Source organism: Spermophilus citellus (genome assembly GCF_964194105.1).
Source record: "Spermophilus citellus genome assembly, chromosome: 4".
Classification (NCBI taxonomy): domain Eukaryota; kingdom Metazoa; phylum Chordata; class Mammalia; order Rodentia; family Sciuridae; genus Spermophilus; species Spermophilus citellus.
The window spans coordinates 229,506,397-229,524,768 of NC_138185.1; the positions used below are offsets into that span (position 1 = coordinate 229,506,397).

The 18,372-nt window shown below is 47.5% G+C and overlaps 1 pseudogene across 1 annotated transcript in view; it reads left to right on the forward strand.

The window, feature by feature from the left end:
• The window catches only part of LOC308647395, a 30,148-nt pseudogene extending 13,405 nt beyond the window's left edge, over nucleotides 1–16,743 (forward strand). Inside the window, exons 8-10 of the transcript in view lie at nucleotides 8,812–9,038; nucleotides 9,534–10,067; nucleotides 16,738–16,743. The product of the transcript in view is annotated as an uncharacterized misc_RNA (transcript). The remainder of the gene's footprint in view (nucleotides 1–8,811; nucleotides 9,039–9,533; nucleotides 10,068–16,737) is intronic.
• The last annotated feature ends 1,629 nt before the right edge of the window (nucleotides 16,744–18,372 follow it).

Here is an 18,372-nt window from a genome sequence, read left to right on the forward strand (position 1 = left end):
TTCCTTTTGAAATGGGAATATTCACTCCTGCCCTAGAGCTTAGGAGTGTGTGACCCCTCTTTGATTTTATGGCACACAGTCAAGTTTTCCTGAACCTTCTGGATCTTTGCACTGGACTTCTGAGCTCAGCTGAAGTATTTATGCCTTTAGGATCTCAACCTTAAGGACTGAATGTGTTCTCCATTATGAGATGGACGTGAAATCTTTGTGTCCAGGGATAGGATAATTGGGTGTGTATAATTATTCTCCCAAAATTCCATGTGCTAAGGTTGTTCTGCAGCCCTTGGGGTGTCAGGAATTATGGATCCCTTAGGACATGTGGACTAGTGGAATTTATGTCAATCACCATGGACATGCCATGCAAGGGGATTTCCAGACCCCCTCTCTTCCTCCCTCCCTTTGATTCCTAGCAACATGGAGAGTGATTTCCCCACAGGGGGCTCTCTGCATTGACCCTGGCACATCCAGGAAAGGTGTAAATGCAAAGGACTCAGCTGACCATGGACTGGAGCTTTAATGTCTTCATCCATAATAAAGATCCTGTTTATGTGCTGATGGTCTCAGGTACCTCCTTCAGGGATGCAAAGCTGAGGAGCAGAGTTTTAGGTACTTTTTTAGGAGAAGAGGCTGGGCCTGAAGGACAAACTCCAGGTGGTGGCAGGTGTCAGACCCCCTCAGTGAGCTTCCCCTGGGGTCCAGCTGGGCCCAGGTCCCTCAGGAGAGCACTGCTGAGCAGAGGACCTTCTGTCTTTATGTTGTGCAGCTTCTCACCTGGGCCTGTCTGGAGAGCCAGCGCCAGTTCAGGTCCTGTCACCAGAGTGAGTGTGAGGCCCAGGTGAGGGCCTGTGGCATGGAGCTGGGAACTCCCAGGGCCCTGGGGTCCCTACAGTCAGGTGTCCCTGGTTGGTTTTCTTGCTGACATGTGCTCCTGCCATGGGATTTCCAAGTCCACCTGTCCTTTCCACAGTGGAGGGCTGTGGGCTGCTTCTTCTTAGGACACACAGGTGGCTGCCATCCGCAGGATGTCCTGTGAGCCTGGCGTCTCCCTCCTCCATATCAAGTGTCCAGGAGGGCATCTCCCAGGCCTGAGTGAAGTTCCCCTTGGAGGAGAGGTGGAGTCCACTCTGCTCTCCCACAGCTCTGCCCAGCTCCAGGCCCTGCCTCCACCAGCACCTCTCTGTCAGGTTTTCCTGGTGCTCTGAGCAATTCCACCCTGGGAGGAATCTCATGGGTGTGGATTTGGACTGTCCTGGGGGCAGATGAAGGAGAGCTTCTGCTCAGGAGCTGCAGTGTCCTCTCGGGCACTCTCCCCCAGCATGTGCAGGTGTGAACCTCTTCTGCTGCTCAGTGGTGAGGCCCTACCCCTGCCCTGCACGGGCTGTTGGTGTGTGATGCAGATGTTTCCAGAGTCTGACTTCTTCACAGCCACATGGGGTGAGGTGGTTTTCAAGTTGGTGGACCACAGGGATCCTCTCTTCTCCTGACCAGAAGGTCCCTTAGGATGACCTCTGCCTCCTGATAATAATTTCCTGGTGCCACATTCCACATACAAACCTTGATTTACCTGGTCCCTCCTCATGCTGACCTGGTCACTCTGTGAACCCAGCCCACTGTGGAATAGCAGGAAGGTTCTCCTAAAGTTGTGGGCAATTCTGTTTTCATGCCTAAATTTGTACCTAGAGATTCTCATGATGTGTTTCCACATTCCTGCTTTAGTAACTTTCTGACAATTAGCCAGTGTTTCAGTTTCTGTTTTATTAAGTTCTTTATAACTTGCTAATGTGGCTGGTTAGATGGGCATCTGACATGGAGGACACATATTCTGCTTCAGCTCTCAGGCTGTCCCCTTCTCTGAGCACCCACTTCTCTCCTGGCCACAAGCCCCATCAGGAGCAGATCCCAGGGATCTGTGGAGTCAGGTTTGCACAGAGTCTGCACCAGGCCTGCACAGTGGGGAGACCTGGGACCTGCCACCACCTCATGGGTTATGTCCTCAGTGCCCCTAGGGACACATGTCTCTTCTTCACTGCAGGAAGTGGTGTCTGTCCTGCCTTCTTGCATGGGCTCTGACCCCCAGTGCCACTGCAGCTCCTACACAGCAGTTAATGAAGGCACAGCTGTGCTCAGTGGTGTTCTGCCACTGGGTGGGATTGGAGCCCCTGTAGCAGGTGGCCTGGGCATCTGTGTGACCAGGGGCCAGGCACCCTGCATGCTGCCATCATGAAGCAGAGCACAAGAGGGCACCTGCTTGTGCAGTCCAAGGGACGTTGCCAGAGAATTAGAGGAGAAACAGGATTCCAGGGCTCTGAGGCTCTGGGTGGAGATGGTGCCACGGAGGCTGGCAGGAAGGCCCTTTCTCCACACTGTCCCCATAGGAAGAGGGGCACTTCAGAGCTGAGGCAACCTGAGACCTTGTGCACGAAGCCCCAGGATGTGCCTTTTGTACCCAGAGCACAGTCATGGGGGCTGCGTCTGCAGGGTCCAGGCTGGTCACAGTCATGGGGGCTGCGTCTGCAGTGTCCAGGCTGGTCACAGTCATGGGGGCTGCGTCTGCAGTGTCCAGGCTGGTCACAGTCATGGGGGCTGCGTCTGCAGGGTCCAGGGTGGTCACAGTCATGGGGGCTGTGTCTGCAGGGTCCAGTCTGGTCATGGTGAAGGCCTCCTGGTTGTTGCAGGGGTCCTAGGAGTTTTCGAGCCTGCTCCTCAGGGCTGGATGGACCAAACACTTGCCAGTTCCTCCAGGGCCTTCCCTGGGTGACTCAACCAGTCCACTCCCCTCTTAGTAGATACAAGTGAGGACCTAGAGAAGGAGCAGGTCAGCCTGCGGTCATGGTGGGTGCTCCAGCTCAGGGCCAGACACCCTCATGGTGACCTTGGGCAGGTGCCCTTGAAGGAAAAGCCAGAGGCTGTGGGTGAGGACAGCAGCTTCTCTTCTTTGAGGCAAGTCTCAGCAGACCCCTCACAGGCAGGGGCTGTCGCAGCAGGAGCCTGTCCAGAGCCCAGGGCATCCCTCTCTGTGATGCTGCTACCTGGAGACTCCAAGGTCTCAGTCCATGGGCAGTCTATTCCATTCCCCAGGCCAAAGGTGAGGTAGGATCAGGGTAGAGCACTGCGTGGGGGGGGGGAGCAGCCCTGGACACCAACATGGAAGGACAGAGACCCTCCCCTATCACAGACGAAATACAACCCCCACAGGCTCACCACAATGACCCCCTCCTCCAGCCACAGCCCTCCCACCCACAGTCACCACCCAGCTAATCCCTTATGGGGTACTGGGGTAAGGCTCTGGTTAGGTTGAGGCTCTCCTATCCAACCTTTCCCCCTCAAATGCTCTTGCTTTGATTCACAGATGAGCCCCTGAGAACCTCATATCTAAACTGTGGATGGTAGACCTCCATATGCACTGGGTGAGGCCATCGTCACCAGGTCCACAGAGCCTGCCTAGCCCTCTCCCCTGCCCCTCTGGCCCCACTTCTGGGCTCAGTGAGAGACAAGGGGAAGAGGGCAGGGGAGCAAAGACAGCCTAGGGCATATAAAAGTGGCAGAACCCCTTTTATTCTGGGGATACCAGGAAACCAGCTATGGCCCCTTCTCCCTTCAGGAGAAGTCTATGTCACCCTTTTAAATAAGCCCTGCTTTAATAAGGCCTGTGTCGGTGTGCTTCTCTAGTTCATACTCCAACAGGTGAGGAAGCAGAATCGTCACCATAACTGGAGGCATCCCCATCACTGGTAACCTGGTTCCCCGGATGTGAGGCTGTTCCTCCTTTTTCATGGGTCTTAGGCTTCCTTTGTTCCCCTGCTCTCTTCCCCTCCTCTCTCTCCTTCCTCCACAAGTGACTAGGCCCTGGAGTAGCTCAGTGGGATGACCAAAAGGTGAGAAGCAGATTGGCTGGCGACTCTCTGTGGGAAAATCCCTGGGGCAGGTTACCTTAGCAACAGGTTGGAGCAGGACCAGGTTATCTTGATTAGGGTGGGAAAGGGCTCTGAAGGCACTGGGATTCCAATCCTTCCATTCTCTGGATCCCACCTTTGCCTATCTGCCTGATTCTGGCTTCACTGCTGCACCAGCCCAGCTCTCCCTATGTGTCCCTGTGGGGGACTCAAAGTGTCCCCAAAATCCTGTGTGTCTGTGGAAGGAGAACCGGGACTAAAAAGCAACAAATTATCTTCCAAATATGAATAATTATGTGTAAAGGAAACCTAATGTTATGTTTAACTATAAGGAAGTAAAACTTAGGACCATTACAGAAGGAAGTCTGGCGGACACAGCCCCAGCTGCAGGGCCAGCAGCCCTGCTCCTGCATTCATGAGCCAGAGCTCATGGTGAGGGCCTTGGGTTACTTCCAAGTGCCCAGAATGACCCACGAAGGAGGCAGACCCTTCCCAACATGGGCAAGTGATGGGAGTCCATGCTGGCTCTGCCTTGGGGGGCCTGCTATCCTCCCCCCAGTCCTACTTATGTGTTCATATGGAGGGGGCCATGTGTGCCCTACGTCTGGCCTCCACTTGAGTGTGGAAGTAGGTGGGTCCTGTTCACTTCCCTGGGAGTTGTAGAAATAGTAACAGCAAATTGTCTCAGGAGGACTAATTAGGACAGAGACTATGGACACAGGGCCAAGGAGAGGAGTTGACTGGCCCTAATGGCCCCTGGTGTCTAGAGTCACTTAGGCTGTGTCCTGATTGTCCTGGTGAGGGCTTCCACAGCAGAGAGCTCTTGGCTGTTCTGGTCATGGTGGTGGCTGTTTTCTGGGTCAGAGTCCAGCAGGGCAGTGATGGAGGACATCTGAGTTACTGTCTCAGCAGCTCCTGGCACAGGGGTCATCACACTCCCTCCCTGGATGTCCATCAGGCCTCCCCTCTGCCTTTTCCAGTACTGTGTGGACAGTCAGGTTCAGGGCCACCTATTGTCTCAGGCAGGACCCGGGCAGCCAGGCTCCCGTTCTCAGGTGCCAGGTCTGGGGTGGGCAGACTTTGTCAAGAAAAGGGTTTACTGAGTTGGCTGATCAGAGCGCCCCCTGCCACTCACTAGGGCTCAGCTGCTGTGATAACCCAGGCTAGCTTCCTGTCCCCCTGCAGGAATCTAACCTTATCCTCAGCCTCTTCCCTTCCATCTACAAGCAGCAAAATTGTCTGAATCTTGTGCTGAGTCTCAGGGACTCCTTGGGATCCAGGAGGACCATGAGACTGAGGTTCACCAAATGACCAGGGCACCAACCCTGTGTGGGGGTTGGCTTAGCTCCCTGTTTGCTGTACAGAGAATCCCAAGGACAGCCCTGATCAGGGAATCCCATGGAAGACTCTCCCCTGAGATGATGGAAAAGACTCCCCAGTGTCCTCTGAGCTTCCTCAGCATCTGTCCCTGGTGACCACAGTGCAGTCACTTCCACTTCAATAATGCTGTTCTGTGTGTTGTTCATGTGAAACTGCTCCTGTGTCAGAGTGTGCAGTGCAGGGACCCAGCAGAATCAGAGTGGGAGAGTGGGCATACTTGTCCCTGTCCTGAGCTGAAAGGAACTCTTTTTTTTTCATTCAGTATGGTGGTGGCCTTGGGTTTGTCATATGTAGTTTTTAGAAGGTCAAGATGAGGCCCTCATACCTCTAGCTTCTCCAGTGCTTTAACCATGATGGGGTGCTGAAGTATGTCCAATGCCTTTTCTGTACCTGTTGATGTGATGGTGTTCTCTTGTCCTCACCTCTATTTATGTGGTGAATCACAGATGGATATGACATTATGGATCTGTCTATGTTGAGCCAAACTCCCAACCCTGTGGTGGTGACCACCTACTCATTTACACCATCTTCTTATATGTTTTTGAATGTATTTTGTCAATATTTTATTAAGGAACTGCACATCTATGTTGATCAATTCTATTTGTCTGAAGTCTTCTTTTATGGATGTGTCTTTATTTGGTTTTGGTATCAGGGTATTACTGGCTTTTTAGGATGATTTCTCCAGTGTTTCTCCTTTTCCATTTCACAGAATATTAGGAGGAGGTTGTCCTTATCTCTCTTTAAAGTTCTCTTAGAATTAACTAAGAATCTTCTTCTGAGCTTTTGGCTCTTGGAATAACTTTAATGTCTTTTCAATTTCATTGCTTGATTTTTTTCTGTTTTAGATTTTGATATTTTTGTGCTACAATTTGTGTGGGTCACAGGTGTTTAGAATTTCCTCAATCTCTTCAGTTTTTCTAGTGTATTAGAAGATATTTTTCAACATAGTTTCTAATAATCTTATGGATATCAGAGTAGCCATATCTTGTCTTTTATGTCTATTTTTTTTTGGTTTGTGTCTTCTGTTTTTTATTAAGTTTAGTTCCTTCATGATTTTTCAATCTTCTTTATGTTTTCTAGGAACCATTTCTTTGTTTCTTTGATTGTTTGCATTGTTAAAATAGTTTCTAAAAACTCTTAAACATAGCAATTAAGCAAGAGAAGGAAATTAAAGGGTTACAGAGGAAAGACAAAAGTCTGACTATGCTGCTTGCAGGGTATCCAATACATGGAAGAACCAATGTCTTCATCGGATGCTTTCAGATCTGGTAAATAACTTTAGCAATATAGTTAAATACATCACACATACATAAGTAAACCACTTTCTTATATTACTAAAATAGGCTTGCTGAGAAAAAAATCAGGAAAATGGTCCCATTCAAAATAACCTTAAGACTGACTTCAAGATGGTGGGACAGAAAGAGTCACCATTCTGTGACACTCCATGACCCAGGTCTCACCTAGTCAGAATACAACATCTTAGAGTGTGTGAGAGGATCTCTAAACAGCAGATTTTCACAGAAATCACCAGTAATGTGACCCCCATGCAGAAATCAGAGCCTCTGTGTTTGAGAAGAACTCCAAACTCTAGGTCAAAAGCCTGCAGTTCTAACTCACGCACGACACTCAAGTGGCTTAGCAGAACCACCTATCAGCACCTTTGCAGAACTCCAGACTGCACTTGGCTCCTACACTGGTTACCTGGCTGCTATGTATCCACAGCACAAGGCCATTGCCCAGCTCCCCCACCTCAACAGACATCCCGGCACTGGAAGCAGAACAACTCCAACTTGGAAAAGCTTTCTCGCCATTTTTGGAGGGTGTGGTTCTCAGATCAAATCTCCATCCAAGCAGCATATCATCCTAAACCTGACCCCCAGTTCACTGTCCACAACCAGAAACCATAAACCTTTTTATGAAACTACTGATTATATTTTAAATAATAATTGAATCCAACATTTCTGGACATTGAAACTAAGCTGTAAATGTCTTAATAACAACAAATTGTTCATAGGTGAAATGTTGTTGATATTGGGACCTATTAACATCGTCCTTCCCCCAAAAGGGGGGCTCTTGGAACCTACAAGAGCACTACAAATCTATAGGGTAAAAAACAAACACCCCAGACCCACAGAGGTTGAAAGGAAGACACATGATCAACATGAAAAGACAAGGGAAGAAAGTTTCCACAAACAAGTCAAGACAACACTTCATTAGAATCACTGGCAGCTAGAGCAGAAAAAGGACAGAGAAAGATTTCAGGATATACATGATTAAAATGTTCTGGAAACTCAAAAGAAGACATAATAGAACAAATACACGCAGTGAAAGTTCACTTCAACAATGAGCTACATAAAAAAATCCAAGAAAAAAAAGATCAACTCAACAGAGAGATAGAGGTTCTTAAAAAATCAGAAATCCTTGAAATGAAAGAAATATAAACCAAATTAAAAGCTCAAATTAAAGCATCACCAACAGAGTAGACCACTTGGAAGACAGGACATCAGACATGAAGATAAACTAAATCATCTTGAATAGACCATAGACCACACATGAAAATGGTAAGAAACCATGAGCAGAACATTCAAGAAATACGGGATAGCATAAAAAGACCAAATTGAAGAGTTATTGGGATAGAGGAAGGCATAGAGGTTCAAACCAAAGAAATGAAAAATTTATTCAATGAAATAATATCAGAAAACTTTTCAAACGTGAAGAATGAATTGGAAATCTCAATTCAAGAAGCCTACAGGATGCCAAATGTACAAAATCACAACAGATCCACATCAAAGCACATAAAAATGAAGATGCCCAACATACAGAATAAGAAAAGAATTTTAAAAGCCACAAGAGAAAGGCATCGGATTACATATAGTGGAAAACCAATCAGGATAATGGCAGATTTTCCCACAAAGACCCTGAAAGCTAGAAGATCCTGCCACACCATATATCAGGCTCTGAAAGAAAATGGTGCCAACCAAGAATCTTGTATCCAGCAAAATTAAGCTTCAGGTTTGAAGATGAAATGAAAACCTTTCATGATAAAAAAAAGTTAGAAGAATTTATATCTAGAAAACCGGCATTATAAAAGATATTCCATGAAGAGGAAATGAAAAATGACAATGAAAATCAGCAGAGGGAGGTAGTACCCTAAAGGAAAAACTAATCAAAGAGGAAAACAAGTCAAGTTAAATAACAAAAATAAACAAATATTGCTGGAAATACAAACCATGTCTCAATAATAACCCTAAATATCATTGGCTTAACTCACCAATCACAAGACATAGGCTAGCAGATTGGATTAAAAAGTACCCAACAATATGCTGCCTCCAGGAGACTCATTTGAAACTCATCTGATAGGAAAGGCCATATACAGACTGAAGGTGAAAGGTTGGGAAAAATCATACCAATCACATGGACTGTGGAAGCAAGCAGGGGTTCCCATTCTCATATCCAATAAAGTAGACTTCAAGCCAAGGTTAATCAAAAGGGATAAAGATGGACACTACAAGTGAGAAGCTGCTGCAGTGCTGAGCAGAGGAGGCAGAAGGCAGATATCAGAAGCAGCTGGGTGGGCACCATGGTGCGATCACCACTGTCGAGGTGGTGAAGTGTAAGATCCAGGTTCTGCAGCAGCAAGTGGATGATGCCCAGGAGAGGGCTCTGCGCCTCCAGTGGGAAGTTGAGGGAGAAGGGCAGCCTGGGAACAGGCTGAGGTAGCCTCCTTGAACTGCAGGATCCAACTGGTTGAAGAGGAGCTGGAAGGTGCTCAGGAGCGCCTAACTACTGCCCTGGACCATGCTCAGGAGCGTCTAACTATTGACCTGGGCCATGCTCAGGAGCGCCTTGCTACTGCCCTGGACCATGCTCAGGAGCGTCTAACTATTGCCCTGGGCCATGCTCAGGAGCGCCTTGCTACTGCCCTGGACCATGCTCAGGAGCGCCTAACTACTGCCCTAGGCCGTGCTCAGGAGTGCCTCGCTACTGCCCTGGACCATGCTCAGGAGCGCCTAACTACTGCCCTGGACCATGCTCAGGAGCGCCTAACTACTGCCCTGGGCCATGCTCAGGAGCGCCTTGCTACTGCCCTGGACCATGCTCAGGAGCGCCTAACTACTGCCCTGGGCCGTGCTCAGGAGTGCCTCGCTACTGCCCTGGGCCATGCTCAGGAGTGCCTCGCTACTGCCCTGGGCCATGCTCAGGAGCACCTCACTACTGCCCTGGACCATGCTCAGGAGCGCCTAACTACTGCCCTGGGCCGTGCTCAGGAGTGCCTCGCTACTGCCCTGCTAAAGCTGGAGGAAGCAGAAAAGCTGCGGATGAGAGTGAGAGAGGTTTGAAGCTTACTGAAAACTGGGCCCTAAAATATGAAGAAAAGATGGATCTCCAGGAAATCCAACTCAAAGAAACTAAGCACATTGCACAAGAAGTAGGCAGGCCTATGAAGAGGTGGCTCATAAGTTAGTGATCATTGAAGGAGACTTGGAATGCACAGAGTAATGAGCTGAGCTGGCAGAGTCCTGTTGCCAAGAGATGGATGAGCAGTTCAGACTGATGGACCAGAACCCGACTGTCCGAATGCTGCTGAAGAAGAGTATTCTCAAACAGAAGACAAATATGAGGAAAAAAAATAAAGATCCTCACTGATAAACTCAAGGAGGCAGAGACCCGTGCTGAGTTTGCCAAACTGGAAAAGACAACTGATGATTTGGAAGATAAGCTGAAATGCACCAACAAGGAGCACCTTGTACACAAAGGATGCTGTACCAGACTCTGCTTGACCTGAACCAGATGGTGCTAGGAAAACTAGAAATTCATATGCAAAAACAGAAATTGAACACCTATCTCTCACCATGCACAAAACTAAACTCAAAATGGATCAAGGACCAAGGAATGAAACCAGAGACTCTGTGTCTAATAGTAGAAAAAGTAGGCCTTAATCTTCATCAAGTGGGATTAGGTACCAACTTCCTTAATAAGACTCCTATAATGCAATAATTAAAACCAAGAACCAATACATGGGGTGGAATCAAACTAAAAAGTTTCTACTCAGCAAAAGAAACAATCTCTAAGGGGAACAGAGAGCCTACATCCTGGGAGACAATTTTTACCCCTCACACATCAGATGGGGCACTACTCTCTAGAGTATATAAAGAACTCAAGAAGGTCAGCACCAAAAAACAAACAACAAACAAACAAACAAACAAACAAACTAAAACCTAAATAACCCAATCAACAAATGGGCCAAGGACCTGAACAGACACTTCTCAGAAGAGGATATACACTCAATCAACAAATACATGAAAAAAATGTTTATCATCTCTAGCAATTAGAAAAATGCAAATCAAAACTACTCTAAGATATCATCTCACTCCAGTCAGAATGGCAGCTATTATGCATAAAAACAACAATAAATGATGGTGATGATGTGGGGAAAAAGTACACTTATATGTTGCTGTTGGAACTGCAAATTGATGCAGCCAATATGGAAATCAGTATGAGATTCCTTGGAAATCTGGAAATGGAACCGCCCTTTGACCCAGCTATCCCTCTTCTCAGACAATACCCAAAAGACTTAAAAACAGCATACACAGGGACACAGCCACATCAATGTTTATAGCAGCAGAGTTCACAATAGCTAAATTGTGTAGCCAACCTGGATGCCCTTTAGCAGACAAATGAATTAAGAAATGTGGCATATATACACAATGGAATATAACTGAAAATTAAAAGAGAATAAAATCAAGGCATTTGCAGGTGAATGGATGGCATTGAAGAAGATAATGCTAAGTGAAGTTAGCCAATCCCCCCAAAATAAATGCCGGATATTTTCTCTGATACAAGGAGGATGATTCATAGTGGGGTAGCGAGGGGGAGCATCAAAGGAATAGATGAATACTAGATAGGGAAGAAGGGTGGGAGGAAAAGAGAGGGGACAGGGGATTAGACAGGATGGTGCAATGTGATGGACATCATTATCCAAAGTACACATATGAAGATATGAATTGGTTGTCAACATACTTTATATACAAAGAGAAATATGAAAAATTGTGGTATACATGTGTAATAAGAATTGTAATGCAAAAAGTACATGTATAAAGACATGAATTGGCGTAAACATAATTTATATACAAAGATGTGAAAAATTGTGCTCTATATGTGTAATAAGAATTGGAGAGGCTGGGGATGTGGCTCAAGTGGTAGCACGCTAGCCTGGCATGCATGCGGCCCGGGTTTGAACCTCAGCACCACATACAAAGATGTTGTGTCCACCGAGAACTAAAAAATAAATAAATATTAAAATTCTCTCTCTCGCTCTCTCTCTCTCTCTCTCTCTCTCTCTCTCTCTCTCTCTCTCCTCTCTCTCTCTCTCTAAAAAAAAAGAATTGGAATGCATTCCACTGTCATATATTTAAAAAAAATAAAATCAATTAAATAAACCTTAAAAATACTTGGAAAAATACAACAAAGGAGTGAAAAATCTGTATAATGGAAACAGTGAACACCACAGGGGGACATTGTGGAACTTTGATATGGGAAGACCTACTATGTTCTTGAACAGTCAGAATTAATAATACCACATGGCCAAATGGACCCAAGTGTCACACAGATACCACAAAATCTCCAAGAAATACCAAAAACATTCCTAAGAGAAAAAAGAGTCCTAATATTTGTGTGGAGAAATACAAACACAACATCCAAAACAATCCTAAGTAGGAAGAGCAAACCTGGAGATATGACAACATCAGACCTCAAATTATTTGAGAGAGCAGCTGGGGTTGTGGCTTAGCGGTAGAGCACTTGTGTAGCACGTGCAAGGCCCTTGGTTTGACCTTCAGCACCACATAAAAATAAATAAGTAAGGGTATTTTGTACAAATACAGCTAAAAAATATAAAATAAAAAGTTATTTTACAGAGGTACTGCATCAAATCCAGCATGGAGCTGGCATCAAAGCAGACATGAGAACAATGGGACAGAGTAGAAGACACAGAGACAAACCAACATAAGTGCTGTTACATGGCACTTGAAAATGTTTCCAAAATCATGTTGGAGAAATGACAGCCTAATCAATAGATAGAGCTGGGAAACTGAATATCAAGATGTGAAAGATTATGATAGGTCACTGTCTCCCACCCTACAAAACCCAACTCAAAGTTGGCCACAATTAAACTGGACACTCTGCAAAGGCTAGATTCAAACATTGCACCGACGCTCCTCTGTACTGACACAGGCACCGACTTCCTCAACCAGGTTACTATAGTGCAAGGATCAAAACCTAGAATCAGTAAATAGGACAGTATCAGATTAAAACCTTCAGCACAGCAATGGAAACAAGCAAGAGTGTGGGAGAGAGGCTTCATAAACGGAGATCATTGTCACCTGCTCCCCAGACAGGGAACTAATATCCAGTCCATGTGAACAACCCAAAGCACTTTATGATGCGATAAATATAACCCAATAAGTAAATGGCAAAGAACGGATCAGACTTCCCAAAATAGAAAATAATAGTAGCCAACAAATATAGGAAATCATACTAAAAATTCTTAGCAATCAGAAAATGCAAATTGAGACTACAATAAGAATTCATCTCACACCAATTAGAGGGCCATCATCAAGAACACAAATAATAACATGTGTTGGCAAAGATGTGGGAAGAGATCCAGGGAAGTATTGTTGGTGAGACTTCAACTTAGTGCAGCCATTCTAGAAAGTCAGGAAGCACATTTCTCGAAAGACCAGGAATACAGCCACAATGTGACCCAGCTCTCCTACTCCTTGGTATTTATCCCTAAGAAGTAAATTCAGCAAACCACAGCTATACAGCACCTCAATGTCTGTACCAGGGCTTCTCACTGGGAACGCTACAGAGCGTTCCCAGACGCCCATCACAGATGACTGGATAAAGGGAGCTGGTGTCTGTGCAGAACAGGGTCTAACCCAGCCACGGGGAAGAGGGAAAATAGGGCATTATCTGGTCAATGGAAGGAACTGGAGAATATCATGTTAATTTCAATTAACCAGATTCACAGTGTGAAATGTCAAGTGTTTACTCTGAAATACAAATTCCAGACAAAACAGAGAAAAAAGGGCTGGGAGGAATCCCAAGGAGATAGAAGAGGGAGGAGGGAGGAGAGGAAGGGGATCAAGGGAGAGGAAAGAGGGACAGAGATGGGAGGGGAGGTGGAAGGAAATTGACCAACCACCTGTGCAGCTGCATGAGGACACCACAGTGGATTCCCCTTATGTGCTCTAGGAAGCACTAACGTAAACAGATCACTAAAAAGATGTGTTTAGAAAAGGAAGAGGAAGAGGGTCAGGAGGGAGGGGTAGAGAGGAGGGGAGGGAAAGGGAAATGTTAGGTTGCTGAAAAAAGTAAATTATGTCCCATGATTTTTTATTATGGCAAACTGAAATGTGATACTATTTATAATTTTGATGTGGTAATAAAGCTCGAGTAAAAATTTAAAAATCCAAATTGTTTCTTTTATGTAAGTCACAGATCAGTACATAAAATATGTATGTAGCGCTCCCTTGGGAAGCTGGTTCATTAGAGGCCCCAGATGCAGGCGTGCAGCCCCACCCCCTCTGCACCTGCTCCTTCGATAATGAATGAATGAAGACAATGTGGATTATATACCAATAATGCTGCTCTCTTCAGCCATTAGGAAGAGTGAAGGTACGGTAAATGGATGGGGCTCGAGAACATTAGCACAAGGGGCATAGGAAAGCTCAGAGCATCGGGATTGAGAGTTTCCTCTCACATGTGGAAGATAGAGAAAATAAGAAAAATAAAGGCAGCAGGAATCCCAAGATAATAGAACAGATCAGTGAAAGAGGAAGGTGACCAAGATGAGGGAGGAGGGACAGAGAAAGGGGGAGCCAGGAGAGAACTGGGCAGATGTGAAGGGCCAGTCCCATGGATCCTGCACATGTACAGTGTAGCATAGAGTTTCACTATATAATATAAAATACAGTGTACATATAGACACACAGTACATACAGTGTTGATTTAATGAAAAGTGTAAAGAAGAGGAAGAAAGATAAGTAGGGCAAAGAAATTGGGGAACAGAGGAAAAGAATGAGGAGGCACAGTGAGAGAAAGAGACTTTAAAGTCAATGACTGTGCATGACCAGGTGTCAGTGAATAACAAGATATCTATGACGACCTGTTTTTAAAGGAAAATTAGAGTTAAAAAATAATCATTTTCAAAGCCATCAAAGTTAATGTAGGCCACAAATACAGAGGTGCCGCAGTCCGGCTATAGCACAATAACTGGGGGTGACGAACAACTTGTATACATTGATACAGCAGGAGTGGGAGCCGTTTACTGTAGGACAGGAGGGGTATTTATACATTCCACACAGCTTATCTTAATTAACATAAACTAGATACAGCAGTCAACCAATAAGTAATCTCCACACTTAATGGCTCCCTGGTGTTACTTCATAAACCACTCCCTCTGGCAAAATGCCAGGTGCCATCCTGACTTGTTTACAGACTCTAACACAGAGGCTCCCCTGGGAAGTGAGCACGTGAGAGGACCCAGACACAGAAAACCACCCCAAACCTCCTCTGCACCTGCTCCTGGGCTGACCTGACTCCTGTGTGCTGAGCGCCCCCTACTGGCCCTGGGTGTCCTGCAGGAGGTTTGTGTCTGGGCTCACACTGAGGTCCCCTCACTGTGTCTCTGGCACAGTAATAGGTGGCTGTGTCCTCAGTGGTCAGGGAGCTCAGCTGCAGGGAGAACTGGTTCTTGGATGTGTCTCTGGAGATGGACACTCGGCTCTTGAGGGATGGGCTGTAGTAAGTGTTACCACTACTACATATCTCCCCTATCCACTCCAGCCCCTTCCCTGGGGGCTGACGGATCCAGCTCCAGCAGTAACCACTGGTTGTGATAGAGAATCCAGAGACAGCACATGTGAGGGACAGGGTCTGCGAGGGCTTCACCAGGCCAGGTCCTGACTCCTGCAGCTGCACCTGGCACAGGACACCTGGGGACAAGGACAGTCACACCCTGTCAGTCACCTGCAGCCACAACCTCCCCATGGACCCAGGTCTGACACTGGGGACACTCACCTTGGGGAGCTGTGACCAGGCACAGGACAAGACCCAGCAGCCTCATCTTCTAGACCACACCTGCCTTCCCAGAGACCTCAGCCCTGTCTGAGCAGAGAGCTGGCAGCTCCCACAGCCCAGAGGGCCTTTGAACCCAGAGCAGGAGGAGGGATTTGCATGTGGGTGAGGCTCTTCTGATATCTGCAGAGGCTGAGGTCAGGCTGCCCAGGTCCTCTGTGCTCCTGAGATGTGTCCCTGTCTTGAGCCCAAGTGGAGCTTTACCTGTGAGAGGAGAGCAGGTGGTTTCAGGGGGGCTGGAAGGCTGTCAGCGGGGGAGCCCACCCTCCTGAGCCCAGCCCTGCCTCCTCCAAGCCCTTCCTCCCTGCACCTGGGAGGGTCTCAGAGTGGCAGGAACGTGCCCAGCATGCAAGAGGCCCAGGTTCACCTCCCAGCCCTGAAGGAGAAGCCCTCAGTGATGGCTGAACAGAGCCCAGGGCTAAGGATGGGGTTACCCACATCCAGGAGAAGAGCCCCCCTTTGTTCTCAGGACTAGTTCCTCTCTTTCATCTCTGTGAGATTTGGGGGCTACAGACTGAGCAGGAGAGGAGGGAGCAGGGACTCAGGAGGGGAGGGGCTTCCTGCTGTGTGCCCACTGCCCTGCCCCACCCTCTGCCCTGCTTTTCCTCCTGAGTGTCCAGCCAATGCCTGTGGACAGCAGTGGGTGGGAATCTGCCCTGAGCTCTTCCCCTCACCTGTCCTGCCCTCTGGTCTCCACCAGGAGAGGACAGAATGGAGGTGCTGGGCCAGGTGAGAGTCCTGGGAGCAGAGGCAGCTCTCAGCTGCAGCCTGAGGCTGAGAGCCCCTGAGTCCCCAGAGCAGCAGAGCCAGGCTGACAGCAGACAGGACGGCATGCAGGGCAGGCTGGGTGAGGGAGGAGGCCAGGTCCCTTCCCTGTGCAGCATCACTGCAGTGAGACCTGCCTTGCCCACAGCCCAGCATTTGGACAGAACAGTGGACACTGTCTTTAGTGAGGTGGGGTCACTGAGAGGGCAGGTGTAGTTGCTGACCTGCTGATGAAGTTCAGGAATTGATCTCCTGCCTCACTGAGTGAGCACAGCACACTAATAAGACATGTGGGCTCCTCTCCTTGTTCCCTGTGGTGTTGACCATGAACTCCCTGCAAACACTGAGCCTGCAGCATCCACCTCCTGGTCCTGGGGTGGCTCAGGTAAGACCTGCTGGTCTCCAGGTTTTCACCATCCAAAAAGCCAGGTGTGCCATTATATGTAGTTTCCAAGTCCTAGCAAATCATCTGATTTAGAAAGCTATTCTTCAAGTTAGACCATCACAGCAATGCACCTGGACCCTTGGCATGACACTCTTTTCTCCTCCCCTCATCCAGGTGTGAACCAGTGGGTTCTAGCACCAGGTGTTTTACTTGGCCCTACCTGAGATTTCATGCATTAACTTCATGCTCCCGTATGGCTCTCTTTCATTACTGCTATGATCAAAATTTCATAGATCCAATATTTTGGTCTCACAGGCTCCTTGACTTCCTCTCCCATAACCTGGGTTGCTTTGGAACTGTCCTGAGTGGCCTCATGCTCAGTTCAGGTGATTTCTCCTCCTACTCATGGATGATTGACATTGGTGACCTCTTGACACTAGAGCCTTGGCCAAGATTTCTGAGTCACAATTGAAAAAAAGTTTCTGTTTCTCACATTCTTTCTGTGTAAGGCACATCCCAGTGTTCTTTCACATCTGAAGCCCAGGGATTCATAAGACATAATTCTTGGGGACCATTGGAAATAATAAAATCATAATGCAGAGACATTGCAGGGAACATGGTCCTCCATTGCTGGTCAGAAAAATATTTGTTCACAGTATGAAACAGAAACAAGAGGATGGGTAGAGGGAACCTCCTGGGAATGGCTGTCTGGGGGGGAATTGCCTTCCCAGGCAGTTCATGTCCATGGATAACAGCAAACATACTATAGGTTTGATTGCAAATTTGACCTGGCTACCAGGCTGTGGAGGAAAGTTGGCCAGAAATTATATTGGTGACTACCTGTAAACTGCTTAGCTGCTGCCTGAGTATATATCCATGGTAACTGTGCAATAAAATCAGAACTGCTTCCTGCTTGGTCTCCAAAGGTCTTGATTAGTGACTCTGCAGCCATACTTTTCTCTACCCTGTTCCATGGACTTCCTTGCTGGATGAGGAGAGCCCACGGACCCAGGAGACTAGGAGTCGAGCTACTATGGGACCAGTTTCCACTCCTCAGTACTGATCCACAGACCTAATATCAGCAGAGAACAGTGATGCACACACACCAATGTTACAGCAGCATAGCTCCAGGAGCCAGGTGTAGCACCAGCCAGGTGCTGTCCACACAAGAGTGGACAGAGAAAATGTGACCTGCGTGCCCACTGGAGCTCCCAACAGCAATAAGAAAGAGAGAAATAATGTCACTTCCTAGAAAATGGACTGAATTGGGAACATCGTGCTTGGAGAAAAAAGTCAGACTCACCAAATGCGGTAATGAAAGATGTTGTCACATGCGACAGTTACAGTCAGGGCAACCCGCCAATCCAATACCAGAGGCTCTTCTGGAACCTCACAGAAAGTAGGAACAGAAGGGGGAAACACTTCCCAGACCACCCCTCCCTGTCCTCAGGAACAGCACCCTGGGCTGAAGAGAAGAGTCCAGAACAAGAGTCCTCAGAGGAGAAGCATCACAGGGAGGTGGCAACAGGGAGAGGCAGGTTTCTGTGGTGGGTGGGAGGTGACAATGTGGGCCAGAACCACCTCCCCACTGCAGTGGGGACAGACAGGGGCCTCCCTAGGGGCCCTTCACGTGAGCCCAAAGCCAGGGTGGAGAGAAGCTCAGAGCAAGTCCCCTTAGGCAATCCCGGCCTGGAATAAAATTTATCAGGTTACAGAGCTTCAGGTGCAGAAAGAAGTAGGAGAGCTGGATGTCACCTAAGCAGCCAGGAACCAGATGTGAGGGGATCAAAGCACAGGGTGGTTCCAATG